Here is a 6,477-nt window from a genome sequence, read left to right as displayed (position 1 = left end):
TTCCCCAGGGCTCTGCATGCGCAGTTAGACTTCATCTCCAGCCTACAGTTACCCCTTCTTCATTTCAGTGCTCACAATCACACCCAGAGCATGAAGATTTAAAATGCTAATGCTACATAGGATGTATGAAGAAGCATGTAGAGCCACTGTGCAAGTGCTAGAAAAAACCCTCCCATACATGCCCTGACCCAACCCTTCCCTATAGAGAGACTCATTAAAACTAATCCACACGCTACCCTCAGGAGGCAGCCCATTCCTTTTGCTTTCATGGTGCTGGCTCCTTGTGCACAAGCTGAATAAAGTTTCCTTTGCTGCTATGTTTGGTGTTCTCTCTTGATTTCTATACTGGGGGACTGCAAGAATCCAGGGCACCTGCCAGTAACACTATGAATTAGTTTGTAGTTTCTAAAATTTCATATAAATGGGAGTCATACAATATACACCTTTTTCTTTGGTCTGGTTTCTTTCACTCAGGATAAGTATCTTGACATTCATCCATGACATTGCATGTAGCTATTGCCGTTTCTTTTTATTCCTCAGAAGTATTCCGTCGTTTGGATTTGTATGGATATATCACAATTTATCCCTTCATCTGTTGATGATATTTGGGTTGTTTCCAGTTTCTGGCCATTTCAAATAAAGCTACTATAAATCTTTGTAAATAAAATTATTTCATTTTTCTTAGGTAAATACTAGGAGTAGAAAATTTGGATTATATGTGAGGTATGTGTTTAACTTTTTAAGAAACTAAACAGCCGGGCACGGTGATTTACGCCTGTAATCCCAGCACTTTAGGAGGCCAAGGCGGGCAGATCATGAGGTCAGAAGTTCGAGATCAGCCTGGCCAACATGGTGAAACTCTGTCTCTACTAAAAATACAAAAAATAAAAATAAAAATAAAAATTAGCCTGGCGTGGTGGCATGCGCCTGTAATCCCAGCTACTCAGGAGGCTGAGGCAGGAGAATTGCTTAATCCCGGGAGGTGGAGGTTGCAGTGAGCTGAGATTGTGCCACTGCTCTCCAGCCTGGGTGACAAAGCAAGACTCTGTCTCAGAAGAAAAAAAAAAAAAGGGAAGAAGGTGAACAGTTTTCCAAAGTTGTTCTGCTATTTTACATTCCCATAACCAATTTATGAAACTTCCAGGCCAGGCGTGGTGGCTCATGCCTGTAATCTGAGCACTTTGGGAGGCCGAGGTAGATGGATCACTTGAGGTCAGGAGTTTGAGATGAGTCTGGACAATATGGTGAAACCCATCTCTACTAAAAATACAAAAATTAGCCAGGTGTGGTGACACATGTCTGTAATCCCAGCTACTAAGGAGGCTGAGGCATAAGACTTGCCGACATTTGGTATGGTCAGCCATTCTAATATTGGCCATTCTAATAGGTATATAGTAGTATTTCATTGTAATTTTTAATTTCCAATGACTAATGATGTTGAACAACTTTTCATATGCTTATTTTCCACTTAAGTATCTTTTTGGAGGAAGTGTCTGTTCAAATATTTATCTGTTTTTAAAATTGGGTTGTTTTCTTATTATTGAAAGTTCTTTATATATTGTGGGTAAAAGTTATCAGATACACAATTTATAAATATTTTCTCCAAGTCTGTGGCTTGTGTTTTCATTCTCTTAACAGTTACTTTTAAAGAGCAGAAGATTTTTATGAAGTTCAGCTAGTTTTTTAAAAATATATTATGCTTTTAGCGTTGTATCTAAAAAATATTTTCCTAAAAAAGGTCACAAAGATTTTTCTCTTGTTTACTTCAAGTAGTTTTGCAGTTTTAGGTGTGAAAGGAAAATATTTTGGGCCCCCAAAATCACTAAGCTAAAGGGAAAATTCAAGCTGGGAACTGCTTAGGGCAAACCTGCCTCCCATCCTATTCAAAGTCATCCCTCTGCTAACTGAGATAAATGTTTATCTGATTGCCTCTTTTGGAAAGGCTAATCAGAAACTCAAAAGAATGCTGCCTTTGTCTCTCAGGAATTGATGTCTCATGTCTCCCTAAAATGTATAAAACCAAGTTTTGTCCTGACTACCTTGGGCACAGAGCCTCAGGACTTCCTGAGGTTGTGTCATGAGCACGCATACTCAACCTTGGCAAAATGAACTTTTTAAATTAACTGAGACCTGTCTCAAATTTTGGGGGTTCACATAGGTTTTACATTTAGTTCTAAATATTGATTTTTATTTAATTTTTGGGTGTGGTATGAGGTATGGATCAAAGTTTTTTGGATATGGAGACCTAATTTTAATCTTTGTTATGACTGATTTAGCTATTTATGGACCTTTATTATTCCTCATACATTTTTGAGTTTTACTAGTTCCTTAAATCTTAGTGGAATTTTAATTGCAATTACAGTCAATGTAGACATCAATTTGGGGGAGAATCAACATGAGCCTTCAGTATTTCTCCAGTTGTTTCACTGAAACTGTCTTGCCAAAGTCATCAGTTACCTCCATGTTGCTAAATCCAACAGGCAAGTTTTAATCTAAATCTTACTTGGCCTCTCAGTAGCATTTGGCAAAGGGTATCATTTCCTCTTCAATGAAACTTGGTTTCCAGGACTCTATACCAGAGATTAGCCAACTTTTTCTGTAAAGGGCCAGATAGCAACTCTAAACTTTGAGGACCTTATAATCTCTTTTGCAATTACTCAACTCTGCCTGTACTGACTACAGTGTGAAAACAGCCATAGACAGTATGTAAACAAAAGGCAGCAAGTCAGATTTGGCCTCTGTGAGCTATAGTTTGCCAACTTTCGCTCTACATTCTCCTCGTTTTAATCCTACCTTTCATTCATCCTTACCTTACCTTTTCTGTCTCTTGTGTTTGTTGCTCCTTGTTCCCTTAATCTGTTAACACCAGAGCACCCCAGGAATTAAGTTTTGACCTTTCTTCTTATCTACAACAGATTTGTTGATATCACCCAATGTCATGATTTTAAGTATTTTATCTATGCTAATAAATCTGAAATTTATATCTCCAGCTCAGATCACGTACTGAACTCCAGATATTATATCCAATGTCCTTTTAACATCTCCACTTCGATATCTAATAAACATCTCAATCAAGACATGTCCAGAACTCCTCTGTCTTCACAAACCTACTCTGTTTTCAACATAGGTATTAGTCAAGGTCTCCAGAGAAAGAGAATCAATAGGATATATGTCTATTTATACCTACGTATTGACTGAGAGGAAATCCATTAAAGCTATTGGCTCACACAGTTACAGAAGCTAAGAAGTTTAACAATCTTCCATGTGCAAGCTGAAGAACCAGGAAAACTGGTGGTGTAATTTAGCTTGAGTCCAAAGGCCTGAGAACTGGGAGCTGACAATGTAAGTCCTGGTCTTAGCCTGAAAGCCTGAGAACCAGGAGCAGTGATATCAGCAGATAGATGTCTTAGTTCAAGCAGAGAGCAAATTTGCCTTTCCTCATCCGTTTGATTCTAGTCTGGACTTCAAAAAATTGGATAATGCCCACCCACATTGGTGAGAGTGACATTCTTTACTGAGACTACCAAGTGAAATGCTAATCTCTTCTAGAAACACCCTCACAGACACCCCAGAAATAATATTTACCAGCTATATGGGCATCCCTTAGCCCAGTCAAGTTTATCATAAACTAAAAGACAAGCAACATATTGGAAAAAGATAATTAACAAAGCACTAGTATCCAGAATATATAAAGGATTGGTTAGAAAAACCCAGACAACCCAATAGAGAAAAGAGGACAAAAGATATAGACACACATTCATAATGGGAAACCATAATGGCCAATAAACATACGACAAGACGATCTGCCTCCCCAGTAATTAAGAAATGCAAATTAAAACAATATACCATTTTATATCCACTAGTTTGACAATGAGAAAAATCATACATAACAGTGAGGATGTGGGGAAATGGGAACTTTCACACACTGTCGATTGGAATGTAAACTGGCACAACTATTTTAAAGAGCAATTTAGGAATTTCTGGAAAAGCTGAGTATGCACATACCCTACAACTCAACAGTTCTGCTCCTTGGTGTATGTCCAGGTAAACTTTTTCATGGGTGTAAAAATCTATGTGCTGGAGTTTTTTGCAAATTGGTTTGCAACATAAAAAAACTGGAGACAATACTATCACTCATCAACAGAGACATGAATAAACAAACTTGTTTATTCTTACAATGGAATAAAACATAAAAGACCTAAATTCATGCCAAATTATGGCTAAATCGCCACGACCTAATGTATGATGAAAAGTTGCAGAATACATGGAGCATAACACCATTCATTTACATTTTAAAATCACAAAACAACTGTTTCTTGAATACATAAACACTTGGTAAAAGTATAAACACAAGTATGGGAATGATATCCACAAACTATAAAACAGTAATTATTCCTGGAGAGAGAGGAGAAAGAGAAGGGTGGGGTTTAGCTTTATAAGACTTTATGACTTAGACCTTTAAACAAATATGGCAAAATGCAACAACTATCAAACGTGGGAATTAGGTTCATGAGTGTGCTATATTATTTGCTAATATTTAAAATATTTAATAATTAATTTTATATTAAAAATCACTAGTAGCTTATCATCTTTTAACACTTACATGTTGATACACTCACTGTAAACAATATTTAAACGTGCAGGAGTAAATAGAATAAAAGTTCTCATTTACTGCTTCCTTCCCTAAATCTATTTTCCTCCCCAATTAACTACTAACATTTATCATATATCGTTTCTACCCATTTGTACATATATATGCAAATATGTATACAAAAATCATTTTCTTATATATAAGTGAATTTCTAGCAACACCTGCTTACGCGTGCACACACACACACATACACACATACACACAATGAATATCCCTTTTCTGAAATGCTTGGGATCAGAAGTGTTTCAGATTTCATTTTTTTTTTTTGTATTTTGGCTTATTTGCATTATATACTTACTGGTTGAGCATTCCAAATCTGAAAATCTGAAATCTTTCAGTGGCCATTTCCTATGAGCATCAGTCACGTTGGTGAGTCAGAAAGTTTTGGACTTTGGAGCATTTGAATTTCTGGATTAGGGATACCCAATCTGTGTGTGTGTGTGTGTATGTGTGTGTGTGCGTGTGTATCCTCATCCTTTTCAACTCTTGGAAAATATTCCAGAGTATAAATAAGCCACCTTTTCTTTCATTGTACCCTAACTTTGGAAACTTAGTCTGTTTTAAATTGTTTAAAATTATAATGTTACAGCAATTCTGTACATATATCTGAGTACACATTTATTAGTATTCTTGTGAGTTTTTGAGAAATAGACTGAATATATTTAAAATTTTGATGATGTCAATTTTCCTTCCAAAAAGGCCCTATAGTCAGGTGTGGTGGCTCGAGTCTCTACTTTCAGCTATTAATGATGTTGGGAGTCTCTACTCTCAGCTATTAATGATGTTGCTTGAGTCCAGAAGTTCGAGTTCAGCTGAGAGAACATGGAGAGACCTTGTCTCTAAAAAAAAAAACAACAAAAAAAACCCCAAAGAAACAAAAGGCCCTATAATTTATATTCCTTTAAAAATGATATGACAGTGCCTATTTCCTTACAGTCTTACAACCTTTACAAATATTGGATATGATTGTTTCTTTAACTTGTGACAACTTGATGAACAAACATGTTTCATTTTAATTTACATTTCTCTCATCACTAGAGAGACTTAGTATTTCGTCTTTTGTGAATTTCTTATTTGTATCATTTGCCCATCTTTCCATTCAGTTATGTTTTGCTAATTGATTCACAGGATCAATTAACTATTTCAATCATGACATAGGTGGCAAATAACTCTCTAAACTTTATTTATAGTAGCTTTCACAGAATACAGAAGTTTTATATTTTTATGTGGATATATTTGTCAATTTGTTGGGATTTCAATAAATGTTTTTTCTTTTTTTGAGACGGAGTTTCGCTCTGGTTGCCCAGGCTGGAGTGCAATGGTGCGATCTCGGCTCACTGCAACCTCTGCCTCCCGGGTTCAAGAGATTCTCGTGCCTCAGCCTCCCGAGTAGCTGGGATTACAGGAATGCAGCACCACACCTGGCTAATTTTGTATTTTTAGTAGAGACGGGGTTTCTCCATGTTGGTCAGGCTGGTCTCGAACTCCCAACCTCAGGTGATCTGCCCACCTCGGCCTCCCAAAGTGCTGGGATTACAGGGGTGAGCCACCGCACCTGGCCTCAATAAATTTTTGAAAAACTGTCATCTCCAGAATTTTCAATTGTCCTATCTAGGAACACAGTATATCTCTCCTTTTTAAGTGTTATAGCTTGTTTTAAAAGTCTATTTTACAGTTTCGTTTGCAATTATAAATAGGATCTGTTTTCCATTTCCAACTGGTGACAACTGATACGCAGTAAAACTGTTAATTTTGCATGTATCCACTTTGGCTTCAGAACACTCACCTTCAGAACTGGAATCTTTATTTTTTTCTTGACCTATGGC

Source organism: Nomascus leucogenys, chromosome 2, assembly GCF_006542625.1.
Source record: "Nomascus leucogenys isolate Asia chromosome 2, Asia_NLE_v1, whole genome shotgun sequence".
Classification (NCBI taxonomy): domain Eukaryota; kingdom Metazoa; phylum Chordata; class Mammalia; order Primates; family Hylobatidae; genus Nomascus; species Nomascus leucogenys.
The sequence above is the reverse complement of the archived record's forward strand: the minus strand, read 5'-3'. Positions refer to the sequence as shown.